Below are 12785 nucleotides of genomic sequence, written 5' to 3'. Positions count from 1 at the left end.
TGGCTTTCCATTTGCTTGGTAAATCTTCCTCCATTCCTTTATTTTGAGCCTATGTGCATCTTTGCATGTGAGATGGGTCTCCTGAATACAGCATACTGATGGGTCTTGACTCTTTATCCAATTTGCCAGTCTATGCCTTTTAATTGGGGCATTTAGCTTGTTTACATTTAAGGTTAATATCTTTATGTGTGGATTTGATCCAGTCATTATGATGCTACCTGGGTATTTTGCCCATTAGTTGATGCAGTTTCTTCATAGTGTCGATGGTCTTTACAATTTGGTATGTTTTTGCAGTGGCTGGTATCAGTTTTTCCTTTCCATGTTTAGTGCTTCCTTCAGGAACTCTTGTAAGGCAAGCCTAGTGGTGACAAAATCTTTCAGCATTTGCTTGCGTGTAAAGGATTTTCTGTCTCCTTCACTTATGAAGTTTGGCTGGATATGAAATTCTAGGTTGAAAATTCTTTTCTTTAAGAATGTTGAATATTGTTCCCCACTCTCTTCTGGCTTCTAGGGTTTCTACAGAGAGATCTGCTGTTAGTCTGATGGGCTTCTCTTTGTGGGTAACCTGACCTTTCTCTCTGGCTGCACTTAAAATATTTTCCTTCATTTCGACCTTGACGAATCTGATGATTATGTGTCTTGGGGTTGCTCTTCTTGAGGAGTATCTTTGTGATGTTCTCTGTATTTCCTGAATTTGAATATTGACCTGTCTTGCTATGTTGGGGAAGTTCTCCTGGAAAATGTCCTGCAGAGTGTTTTCCAACTTGGTTCCATTCTCCCCATCACTTTCAGGTACACCAATCAAACATAGATTTGATCTTTTCACAAAATTTCATATTTCTTGGAGACTGTATTCATTACTTTTCATTGTTCTTTCTCTAATGTTGTCTTCACACTTTATTTCATTAAGTTGATCTTCAATCTCTGATATCCTTTATTCTGCCTGGTCAGTTTGGCTATTGATACTTGTGTATGTTTCACGAAGTTCTTGTGCTGTATTTTTCAGCTCCATCAGGTCATTTATGTTCTTCTCTAAACTGGTTATTCTAGTTAGTAATTCCTCTAACCTTTTATCAAGGTTCTTTGCTTCCTTGCATTGGATTAGAACATGCTCCTTTAGCTCAGAGGAGTTTGTTATTACCCACCTTCTGAAGCCTACGTCAGTCAATTAGTCAAACTCATTCTCTGTCTTGTTTTGTTCCCTTGCTGGAGAGGAGTTGTGATCTTTTAGAGAAGAAGCATTCTGGTTTTTGTAATTTTCAGCCTTTTTGCACTGGTTTTTCCTCATCTTCATGGATTTATCTATCTTTGGTCTTTGCTGTTGGTGACCTTTAGATGGAGTTTTTGCATGGTCATCGTTTTTGTTGATGTTGATGCTACTGCTTTCTGTTTGTTAGTTTTCCTTCTAATGGTCAGACTTCTCTGCTGCAGGTATGCTGGAGTTTGCTGGGGTTCCACTACAGATCCTGTTTGCCTGGGTATCACCAGTGGAGGCTGCAGAAGAGCAAATATTGCTGCCTGCTCCTTCCTCTGGAAACTTTGTTCCAGAGGGGCACCTGCCAGATTCCAGCTGGAGCTCTCCTGTATGAGGTGCCTGTTGACCCCTGCTGGGAGGTGTCTCCCAGTCAGGAGGCATGGGGGTCAGGGACCCACCTGAGGAGGCAGTCTGTGTCTTAGAAGAGCTTGAGTGCTGTGTTGGGAGATCCACTTCTCTCTTCAGAGCTGACAGGGAGGAACGTTTAAGTCTGCTGAAGCTGTGCCCACAGTCGCCCCTTCCCCCTGGTGCTTTGTCTCGGGGCAATGGGAATTTTATCTATTAGACCCTGACTGGGGCTGCTGCCTTCCTTTCAGAGATGCCCTGCCCAGAGAGGAGGAATCTACAGAGGCAGTCTGGCTACAGTGTCTTTGTGGCACTGAGGTGGGCTCTACCCAGTCTGAACTTCCCAGTAGCTTTGTTTACACTGTGAGGGGAAAACCGCCTACCCAAACCTCAGTAATGGCGGACATCCTTCCCTGCACCAAGCTTGGGACTCCCAGGTTGACTTCAGACTGCTGTGCTGGCAGTCAGAATTTCAAGCCAGTGGACTTTAGCTTGCTGGGCTGCGTGGCGGTGGGATCCACTGAGCAAGACACTTGGCTCCCTGGTTTCAGCCCCCATTCCAGGGGAGTGAACAGTTCTGTCTCACTGGGATTCCAGGTGACACTGGGGTATGAGAAAAAACTCTTGCAGCTAGCTCAGTGTCTGCCTAAACAGCTTCTCAGTTTTGTGTTTGAAACCCAGGGCACTTGTGGTGTAGGTACCCGAGGGAATCTCCTGGTCTGTGGGTTGTGAAGACTGTGTGAAAAACATAGTACCTGGGTCAAATAGCACCATCCCTCACACCATGGTCCCTCACGACTTCTCTTGGCTAGAGGAGGGAGTTCCCGACCCCTTGTGCTTTCTGGGTGAGGCGATGCCCCACCCTGCTTCTGCTCACCCTCTGTGGGCAATCAATTCCAGTGAGATGAACTGGGTACCTCAGTTGGAAATGCAGAAATCATCTGCCTTCTGCGTTAGTCTGGCTGGAAGCTGCAGACCAGAGCTTTCCTATTCAGCCATCTTGTCCAGGCTACATTTAATTTTTTCCTGTTAGCCATTTTTGTATGAAATTTCTACTCAAATCTTTTCTCGTCATTTTACAAAATGGGTTGTCTTATTATTGTTGAGTTGTAAGAGAGAGCACATTATTTATTCAGGGTATGGTCTTTTATTGGATTTATTATTCCAAATATTTTCTGAATGTCCATGTGTTGTCTTTTCATTTCTCTACTGGTATTTTTAAAGTTAAATTTTGATTCTGTCCAATTTACTAATAAAAAATTTGCTATTACGCATTTTGTGTTCTACTTAAAAACTCTTTGCCTAACCCAAGGATACGAAAATTTTTCTTCTGTTTTTTTCTAGAAGTTTTATAGTTTTAACCTTTACATATAGATTCATCTATCTTGAACTAATTTTTTTTATATGGAATGAGATAAATGTATGAATTCATCTTTTTCCATACAGACATCTAAATGTCTCAGCACCTTTTGTTGAAAAGACAATTCTTACCCCATTGCTTGAAAATTAATTAAAAATTAATGGACTCTCACTAGCCTTTGATGGTTCCATACAGCCTGCTGAATCCATTCAAACTCTCCAGCCTGACTTTGTGGATCTCCCACCCCCAGTCTCAGGGATACATCACAATTTATTCACACTTAGTATTATCTTTCACTACTCTCCATTACTCTGTGCACCAATTAATCTAAATCAGTTGATTCCTAATATGTGTTATGCTTTCCAATTAAAGCTAGTTACTTACTTTACAACATTATTCTGCCTTATTTTTGATGTTTAAATCTTACCTGTTCATTTTAAATCTCACTTCAATGCTATCTCTTCTGAGAAGCCTTCCTCTTACTAGATGTGATCTTTTCTCCTCCGCATGACCACGGCTCTCAATCTGTATGTCTTTGGATGTGTGCCATTTTCTGTTTTGCATTATAATGGTTCTGAAAATGCCTGTCTCCATTGTGGAATTAAAAGTTTTTTGAGAGAGGGTTTGATTTGTGTTCAGTTGATCCTCAATCACTGTCTTTTGATGGAATGAATGAATAATATTACGTGTAACTGCCCTTACAGGTTTAAGAGTAAGCTATTTGCTGATAGACTGCACTATCTGAACTCAAAGCCCAGGAACTTTGCTTAAGTCCACAAAGATTTGCTGATTCTTCAGGAGAGAGTTACTGAGTCTGATTAAAATGTGTTTTCTTTTATCAGAAGGGTAAGACTCTTATCTGCTGTTTTCCAAGGTCTTGGTGACTGTTTTTGAACATAAAGATCAAAGGGCAGTGCCCTTCCCCCCAGCCAATTGTAAGACATTTCAGAAAGTTAAATGTGAGGAATATTGTATTCAAATGTGAATTATGTGAATGTGAATACTGAACAGTATTCAAAGTTACACATTTGACATTTTGAAACAGTGGCAAGACAAATGCATTAGATTTACAGGTAGTTGTGAGTGTTTCCATTGCTCAGACAATATATATATTTTTTTTCTTTTCATAGCAACATTTGGAAGGTAGGTGCTCTGACTCACACCTTTTCATTTCTTCACTTTCCAAAGAGCCAAGAAAAAAATTTTTTTTGACCCTTGAAAACATTAGATGCATAAGAAAACAGCATGACAAGGAAACTTACTACATTCTGACTTCAGAAATTTGCTAGCATGGAAGGGTCTTTTCAAAAGTGAGGTGGAAATTCAGGATAAAACAGAGAGATTTAAAGTAGAGTGATCTGGAGAATAACAAAAAGATCAGAGTAGGGGTGGGGAGGATTATGGAAGAAAGAAGAAAAGATGAGATGGAGTGAAGAAGAGGGTAAAGTCTACAGACTTAAATAAGCTTTAGGCAATTATCGGAACTTTCAAGGGAATTATCTGAACTGCACATCAAAATTTGTTGAGGCTCCTCCATTGTAGCTAGTATCTGGTTAAGGTTTGCATGGTAAACTTGCTCTCTTTTGTATGCCGTGAGTGACTTACAAGTTGAAATGATTCAGTGAAATCTTCGAAGTAAATCTGTGTCCACCAAAGCAGTTCACAGACCTGTTTACAACTTTTCTATCAGTCTCCTAGAATATCTCCAATGATGCAATCTTTGAACATTACATCTGCTGTTTGAACACAGAACTCATTTTATCAAAAGGAACAAGAGTGCATTCCAGTCCACAATTTTAATGAATATCTTGGTAAGGACTCCAGATTCTTCCCTAGAGGACAAAAAGTTAACTAAGCAAGTCATATACACACCTGGCTTTGACAGTCAAATAATTAAAGAGATCGGCAAAGATAATTCTTTGGTTGCCAGAAAAATCATTAGAAGCACTATATTGTTTTGTATATCTTAATGTGGCCCAGAATCTTAAAAATATTCTCAAACAGAAATAAAAATATTGAATTACTATAATAATCAGATTGTAAATTGAAACAAGCAAGGAAAAAGAAAAAAATTGGCAGATGGTGGGGTGGACAAAAAAGTGGCAAATTCATGTGAGTGATGGAAACTCCCAAATGCTGTCCCTTATGCTTGGTACACGGGTGTTTGAGTTCAGGTGTTAGTTTGTCAATGGCTATGTGTCAGAACTGAGCATAAGGGTTTTTAGATATCCTTTATCGTACTCAAACAGACCTTTCTCATTCCACAGTCAGATTATTTTAGAATCCACAAAAACACAGAATTCACTGGGAGGAAACTACTTTGTAGTTACCTGATGAAGCAATAGGAATCACACAACTTTCATTGAACTGCTGGGGGTAAAGTGGATTGCTGGCCTTTTATCTTTTATCTCTGAAATTGGCCCCCCAGCAGTAGCTTTGTTAAATCTGACACATCTTGAATTTGCCTTTTTTAAATTGCAAATTTAGCAGCTAGTGGTTTTATCTTTTTCAGCACCTATACTTCCACATTTTGAAGAGACTATTTTTAATGAGACTATTGTTAGCTACTTTAAAATATGTGGCATTCAGTTTATAACAGGTTCAATGGGACATCGTCCCCCAAGTACAGAGGAAGCATTTATAAAACAGACAAATAAAAGGTAAGAGGAATAAATATGGGGCATTTGTGATGTATGGCGATACGTTTTGAAAAGAGATAACACTGATAATAAGAAAGGGAAGTTTATCCAAAACACTGAAAATATGTAATAACGTGGGTCCAGATACTTTTCTCTTCTCCTGGCACCTGAAGAAATATTAATTTTATTTCAGCTAGAAAATAAACACACACACACACACACACACACACATACATACACACAATACATATATTTGTTTTCTAAAGAAAACAACCTTCTGGTTCTGTTTTTTTTTCATATGAGACTGAACGATTGTTAGTATTTCACTTTTACGTTTGTAGATGTTTTATCTTAGGAGATAGCTGTCAGATTCAATCAGCTTTTGAAATCGTTTTTTGCCCAAGATAATTTAACTTTAATGTATTGTATTTCCTTCCTCAATTACTAATTACTGAAGATTAATGTTTTCAAATAAGGCCTTTTCTCCATATAATCCATCTCCTCTTCCTGCTTCAATCTAGCAAGAAGCCTGCTGAAAGAGGTCATAATCCTATTGTTTGCAATATTATAGCCTGTGACACTGGGAATGTTTAGGGTGTAATGATTGCAGTAAGAATCTTTGTGAACAAGTAGAGAGTACAGAGCATGAAAGATTTAAGTTTCTCTGGTGGGTGATTTAACTGTGATGGGTTTTCTTCTCAGTGTGTTAACAATCTGCCTTTCAATGAATCTCGAAGCAGACTCGAAGCTGATTAAAAGCAGCATAAACTATAAATAATATTGTGTAAACACTACCAAAGCAGGACTTTCTTTATTACTCAGTTCTTACCTCTAAATCACACCAATTGCATTAAATCTGACTGAGAGAGACATGTTCTTCTTGGTTTTGGCCAGCAGAGAAATTTTACCTGAATTGCAGACATATAGGTATGGACCAGTTATTCTCTATTTTTTAAATTTATGTCCACACTTTTATGATTTTTGACATATATACATTTATTATATAACTTTCATAACTATATAATTTGTGGGCTTTATTTAAAATTTGTTGTAATGATCCACTTTCAGTTACGTGCATATCATTTAATGTCTTGAATTAATATTTTGATATTGATAACATTTAAATCTAATATCAAATTTTGAGAAGACTCCATTAAAATACTATATACCTGAATAAAACATATTTGATATGTTCCCCATATTCCCCAAATAACCAAGAAAACAAAAGATTTTCAAAACGAAGATGGTCCAGCATTGAATGGTGAAATACACAAAACATTTAGGTAAAGAGCATGGCTTGCTTTATTCCTAAGAACTACTTTGTTGATTTTTATGAAGAAATAAAGAAATCATCTGCATTCATTTTTATATACCAAGATCTTATTTATTTTTAAATGCAAATAAGAATTTGTAACAATACAAATGCAATCTGTTAACTCCATACACATGTAAACTTTTATTTTTTATTTGCAACAACGCAGAGCTCTACAAAACCTACTATAGCAACTATAAATATAATTGGAAAGAGGTTTCTGAATGTTCTTATGTTCTTGTGGACTATAAAGGTATTTCCGTGCCTGTCTTTCTTCTGATTGCTCAAAAAGCAATCAATGTTGAATCTTAAGAAATTTGTTACTAATTTAGAGTCTCAGAGTTGCACTGCCACATTTCCATGTATCAAAACACTAATCCCATTGAATTTTACATCTTTTGTAGAGGATAACATTAGATAATTACATGGAAATGCTATGGATAATTACATTTAAAAGCATGGAATGGCCAACAAATGTAAGATGTGATTGTCGTTATGTATTTAAAGCTGAAAAATTAAAAACAAATATTTGTCATTAAAAATAAACAAATAAAATTAAGGACAATAAGGATTTAAAATTCATTGGAAAAGAATAGTAACTCATGGGTTCATACTGATAATAGAGAGCTAGCTAGAGAAGCAGAGAAATGGGGCAGGAGACAAAGTTCTTTCTCTCCTAACTTTAATTTAGGTTCAGGCATATATGTAAAGCTTTGTTCTCTAGGTAAACTTGTGTCATGGGGGGTTGCTGTACAGATTATTTCATCACCCAGGTACTAAGCCTAGTACCTAATAGTTATTTTCTCTTGTTCTCTCTACCCTCCCACCCTCTACCGTCGAGTAGACCCTGGTGTCTCTTCCCTTCTTTGTGTCCATAAGTTCTCATCATTTAGTTTCCACTTATAAGTGAGAACATGTGGTATTTGGTTTTATGTTCCTGCAGAAGACATGATCTCATTTTTTCTGATGACTGTGTAGTAGTTTGTGGTGTATATGTACCACATTTTCTTTAACCAATCTGTCATTGATGGGTATTTAGGTTGATTTGATTTCTTTGCTATTGTGAATAGTGCTGCAATGAATATTTGTGTGCATGTGTCTTTATGGCAGAATGATTTATATTCCTTTGGGTATATACCCAGGAATGGGATTGCTGGGTCAAGTTATAATTCTATTTCTAGCTCTTTGAGGAATTGCCATACTGCCTTCCACAATGGTTGAAATAATTTACACTCTCACCAGCAGTGTATAAGCATTCCCTTTTCTCTGAAACCTCACCAGGCAAGTTCAACCTCAGAGCCTTGATGAAAGCTACAGTAAATTTCCCTATAGGTGTACCCCTTCCATCAGCTTTGAAACCATTGTGTTAGACTTGGAGAGTCTTCACATTTCTTAAGTTTCTCCATGAGAAGTATAACATGAGATTGGCCAGTGGAGAAAGCACAGAGGATCTACAGAGAACCTGTCAGTGACAACGGGGTAAGGAGGGGAATAAAGCCTAAGCCTGGAGGAACAAACTAGAATCTCAGGCAAAACAGACTTCACATTAAAAAATCAAAATAAAGAGGGGGGAGCAATCACTCCCACTGGTCAGATAGTGTGGTACCAAAGAGGAGCAGAGAAACAAAGAATGTCTAGTACCTGTGCTGGAATCCAGCTGCAGCTACACATCTTGAGTCTCCAGAATCCGTGTAAAAGGGACTGGCAGGTGGGCCACCAATATGATGTATGGTAACGTAAGTTTTCCAAATGTAACAGATGATAATGATTGTCTAGAAGTATCAATTTAAAAATCATTATTTATTTATTTATTTATTTTTATTTTTGAGACGGAGTTTCACTCTTGTAGCCCGGGCTGGAATGCAATGCCTCAATCTCAGTTCACGCAGCCTCTGCTCACGGGATTCAAGCGATTCTCCTACTCTCCCGAGTAGCTGGAATTACAGGTGCCCATGATCACACCCGGCTAATTCTTTGTATTTTTAATAGAGACAGGGTTTCGCCATGTTGGCCAGGCTTATCTTGAGCTCCTGGCCTCAGGTGATCCATTAGTCTCAGTCTCCCAAAGTGCTGAGATTACAGGCGTGAGCCGCCACACCCAGCCTTAAAAATCAAAATCTCGAACCTCACTTTCACATCTACTGAGTTACAAATCTTAAGACAGACCTTGAAAACAATGTTTTTTAACAAGTGAAAAAGGCGATTCTTATCAGGCAAGCAATGGAAATGCTGCTGGAAACAAAGGTATCAGAACATAAAGAGTTTAAGTGTGCTATGAGCAAATTCAAAAGAAAACAAAGTGGATATTTGCTACCATGCTTCGATGTTGAGTAAAAATTTAAATGCACAGCAATGCAGATCTGCAGCCTCTTCTTCACAATTCCAAAATTCATAAAATTCGACATTGATTTAATACCAAAACCTGATCTGCTGCAGATGCTGCTGGTAGTGTTATATAATATGCACTGCATTCACTGTACAGTATTGCCTTAATTAAATCTGCAAAACACTGAATTCAGGAAAACATTTGCCCTCGAGGCTTTTGGATAAGATTATGCTCCTATAATTATGCTAATAGCAATAACTAATATTTATTGAGATTAACTATGGTACTGGTCATTACAGAAGCTGCATTTTATTAATTATTGTAATAACCCTGTGGTGTTGATTGTGCAGTATTAACATTCCTCATTTTATAGAAAAGGGAAAGTGAAGCGTTGAAAATTTGAATAACTTCAATGCTCAAGGTCACATGGCTTATAAAATGACAGCGAAAGGATTCAGTCCTAAACTCTGACTTCATAGTACACATGTCAACCATGCGATTATTCAAAACAAGGCCCAGATAAAATATAAAACTGTTCATTCTCCTGTGTACCCAGTGATATACAGATCGATAATAAGTATGGCTTGTATGTTGTACTGCATTTGAGAGAGCAAAATAAATCATAGGGCTTTTTTCCCTACATTCCTTGTAACCGAGACAGAACAGGATGTTAAAGGAACCAGAGCCGTCACTATCTGCAGAATACTTTGCAGGCCATCCTTATGCAGCACAGAAGCAGAGAAACGGCTCAGAAATGGCAGATCCTGGTTTCCATGGGTTGCTCAGAGTAGGAAATCATCTCTGAGACAAATGATGCAATTAACTCAGTGCTTAGCTTAGGTTGTTGATTTTATCTAGTAAAAATAGAGGCCAGGCCATCCCTGAAAAACTGGGCATGAATAACTGAAACATTCAGCCCTGTAAGTTTACAATATGACTTCACGTTGGAAAAGCACCTGGAGATGGACAAATAAAATATTCTGAAAAATCTATTCTCTGTAATAGCTCCTGCATGCGAATCTCCCCTATACACTCTCACGTTGGTGACTGCAGAAGCATCCACATGCTCATATACACACACATTCAGACAGGGTCCTAGTAAAATATATGCCTGTTTCTGACAAGAAACGAGAACCAGCTTCATCCTTTCATTTGTATCCTGGGAGATCTAAATCCGTAACCTTTGAAGTAGGATATAGGAGGAAGAAAATACTAGAACTTCTGTTTATGGGTTTTTGTGTGTGTGTGTGTGTGTGTGTTATTTAAATTTTTCATTTTCAGTTTTTTACGTGGTGAATAACATATTAGTACAGTGATTCATTCTTATTTTAACTAGATACACTTTAAAAAGGGTAGGAAAGAATAAAGTTTGGCATCCACTAAGCTAGACAAAGAAACAAAGAATGTTCTTTTATTTTTTTGAGACAGTCTCGCTCTGTCATAATGGTCTGATCTCGTCTCACTGCAACCTCCGCCTCCTGGGTTCAAGCGATTCTGCTGCCTCAGCCTCCTGAGTAGCTGGGATTACAGGGGCCCGCCACCATGCCCAGCTAATTTTTGTATTTTTAGTAGAGACAGGGTTTCACCATGTTGGCCAGGCTGGTCTCGATCTCCTGACCTCAGGTGATCCACCTGCCTCAGCTTCCCAAAGTGCTGGGATTACAGGTGTGAGCCGCCACGCCTGGCCCAAATGAATGTTCTTATTCAGTAAATAGATTGAAAGAGTGAGATAAATATACATTATCTGGCATTCGGTCTACAACATTTTCAGATTGAAGCATCACACAATAGCTAATGCTTGCAGTTGTGTACAATAGGTTTTGCATAATTTCAGAGCATCTTTCACATCATGGTCATTTTAAATCTCTATACTTACTCTATTTTTCTGCAAATGGCAGTGAAGTGCCTCAAAGGATGCCTTTTCTAAGTGTCTGAGATAGGGGCAGGACTGGTTCCCGTGCAGGGCATACCAACTTCCCTGTCGCTCTCAAACCTGTGCTTCTGTCCAGATATTATGAACATGGGCTCATGAGAACATATATGCTGGTTCTTCTGCCATATTATATCTTCTCCATTCCAGAGAAACAATGTTAGACTTTGTTCATTGCATTGTTGAAATCAAGATTCACTGTATTGACATTTCCTTAATTTACTGATTTAGTGATCGTAACAAATAATGAAGAAGAAGAAGAAGAAAATGATGTCTTGCATGATGTAGTTTTAGTGAAACTACCAATTTAATTCACTGTTTTAGAATTGTTCCTGGGAATTGAGCAAATTTATTAGTTTGCAGTGTTAGGAATGCACCATTAAAAAAAAATGTGACAACTGCCCATCATCAGTCTTCTGAACTTCTCTAAATTTATCGTGTTTCTGAAACCTCCCTGTATTGGGTGTGATTCTTCTGGGTTCACAAAATTAAACTTACTTTATGAGGTTTGATGCTTTCTTTGTTATAACTCAGATTTTAATTCTATTCTGTTCTCTCTTTTCCAGTTTGGTTAGGCATCTTGGAATGGAGGCAAGAAAATAGAAATAAAGAAATTCTATCTTTTCTCTCATTTATATGCATTAATTCAATGTCTGCAAGTAAATGGGGACATTTTTTGAATGGTGTTTTAGTTACATCCTGGGTAAAATATGTTTACTCAGGTAGTTAACTGACATTGTCTCTTAGACACAGAGCTTGACATTTTAAACATTGTCTGACACATCTTTTAGATTGTGGACATCTGTAGAGAGCAAATACTGTACCCTCTCTTTGCTCTTTTTCATAAAATGCCCATTATTGTATAATGCAAAATATTATAGTATATGGTCAGTATAAAGCTTAATTGATGTTTAACAGTCACAAGAAATGTTTACTTTGAAGAAAGAAATGCAAACGTTTAGATAAGTAACATAATGGGTTTTCTGTTAAGCTAAGTTGGCAAAACGCTTTGTCATCATATTCAACAAGAAATAGTTATTGTGATCTCACAAGAGACTTTCTGGGATAATAAGAATGTAAAGCATTTTGTTATGGAAGATGCCCATACGAAGTCTTTAGTTTTTACATTCTGTGGTTTAGTTTTTAATTTATGTGGCTTAGCTTTTAATTCATGTTCTCATCCACAGAAGTTCTGTGCAGAGAAATACCTGTAATCAAATCCTAGCTTTGTCATGTAGCAACCATGTGAACTTGACTAAATTGCTTGACTACTCAGAGTCTCAGTTTTCTCATCTATAATTTGGGAAACATAGTGTCTTCCTCAAAAGACAGATGTAAGGATTAAAACATATAACTTACAAAGGACACTTAATATAATTTCTGATACCTACCTACTATGTGAATAGAAAATTTATATCCATGTTTATACTAATGTCTGGGCACCTTTCTCTGTGCCATCTCAGTAAGGTGCCACTTTTCCATCTCATTAAATTAACCTTCTTTCTCTGGTTCTAAGTGATTACAAGGAGATCCCATGCTCAGGCCTCCAATCACCTTGTTTCTCCTCAGACTGCAGGACACCTTTTGAAGTTAATTTCAGTTCTGTTTTAGAAAAAGC

Source organism: Mandrillus leucophaeus, unplaced genomic scaffold (genome assembly GCF_000951045.1).
Source record: "Mandrillus leucophaeus isolate KB7577 unplaced genomic scaffold, Mleu.le_1.0 Scaffold376, whole genome shotgun sequence".
NCBI lineage: Eukaryota > Metazoa > Chordata > Mammalia > Primates > Cercopithecidae > Mandrillus > Mandrillus leucophaeus.
Note: the sequence above shows the minus strand (reverse complement) of the source record.